This window comes from Cebus imitator, unplaced genomic scaffold, assembly GCF_001604975.1.
Source record: "Cebus imitator isolate Cc_AM_T3 unplaced genomic scaffold, Cebus_imitator-1.0 Scaffold295, whole genome shotgun sequence".
NCBI lineage: Eukaryota > Metazoa > Chordata > Mammalia > Primates > Cebidae > Cebus > Cebus imitator.
In genome coordinates, this window is record NW_016107610.1 from 2,028,968 (window position 1) to 2,030,558 (window position 1,591).

The window sequence follows — 1,591 nt, forward strand, 5'->3', positions numbered from 1 at the left end:
AAAAGGACCCAATAGAAGGTTTGGGGTTGTGGATATTTTTTCATTTGACTTTTCTTACTGTAAAGGTTTTGCAAGGCTGTATCCTTTTTTAAAAGCCCATAAAACATTCCAGAGCTGTCTCCAAGCACTTCAGCGTGTTGGTTCTCTTAATGCCCCAGGTTAATATTCCCACAAAGCCCTTAGCAGTCAACTCATTTACAGAGCCTCAACTGTGGTTCCAGTCTCTGCTGGCTACTGCTTCTGCAGCAAGGTGGAAATAAACTGAACAGTGTATAAGCTAGGTGGACTCATTTGGTAGGAAATTATCTTACTCCCCTAAAAGGAGAAATCAATTTTTTTTTTCAACCAATACATTCTTAAATTCTATTTCCATCCTTCCGATTAAGGATAAAGTGATCTACTTTCAGCTGTAGGTTTTTTATTCAGGTAATATTATTATTATTATTATTTTAAGTGCCAGCCTCACTGAACAAAATTAAAACACACATGCAAAAGTAAACTTAAGGCAAGTGATACATATCAGCCTTATGTCTTAGACTATCCAGAAAAATTCCAGAGTTAAAACATTCAGCTTCATTTTATATATCCTAGTGACACTAGCAATTGGTCTAATTCTAGAATCAATTGCTTTTCTATTCTAAATATAAAGTAAATGTTAAAATTACTTGGACATGATTTGAATTTAAGCTTCTTCTCCCAAACCCCCATTTTTAAGTTCCAGGTAAATAAGTGAACTACTCTAATGTAAACAGCTATCTCAACAGTATGAGCTACATTCGTGCTACAGTACCCCAGAGTGAACTTAAATTTCAGGAAACTATAACTTTTCTGATATTAACTACAGTATATATATCATATAAATGTTCGATTTTAAGGAGAAACCACCTATTTCTGTTAGAAACCAAGTGTGTAAAAAACAAGTTTGATACAAAATATTATCATTTTTGAAACCCCCTGTGGTTTCCTGTATCTTAAGGTGAAAATGATAAAGTTGAAGATCAAAAGCTGACTGGCCTGGAACTCCCCTGCAGTTTCCTCATATTCTAAAGTGAAGTCAACACGAGAAGTGGGTTGTAGATATTTACACATAAAACCCACAGTTTAAAAAAACCCACAGTACAAAAAGGACCCCATCAACGAGCTCCTTTTATAAAACCATTTTAATTTAGAAAGCTTATTCTATATTTAGTCAGGAGGACATAATTAAGATTTTGAAATGTAGCCGAACTCTTCACCTCCCCTTCCTTAAAATAATGCACAGAAGAAAAATCATTCAGGTTAATAACAGCAATAAGCCAAGATCGTGCCACTGCATAGCAGCCTGGCTCTCCTTAGTAAACGGTGGGTGCAGATTTAGAAGGCATATTTTCTTCTAAACCCTTCTATGAACTTGTACTTCCTCCTCCCCTTAGATTCAGTAGGTGTTCAATAACTCCTTCTCAAACTACCTCTTTCAAGCTTAAAAGAGCACTCCTAGCCGGGTGCGGTGGCTCACGCCTGTAATCCCAGCACTTTGGGAGGCCAAGGCGGGTGGATCACGAGGTCAAGAGATCGAGACCATCCTGGTCAACATGGTGAAACCCCTTCTCTA

At 37.1% G+C, this 1,591-nt stretch overlaps 1 protein-coding gene across 1 annotated transcript in view; it reads right to left on the reverse strand.

The window, feature by feature from the left end:
• Positions 1-1,591, reverse strand: part of WHAMM (WASP homolog associated with actin, golgi membranes and microtubules) — a 31,774-nt gene that overhangs the window by 28,047 nt on the left and 2,136 nt on the right. The gene's annotated exons all lie outside the window — the stretch shown is intronic.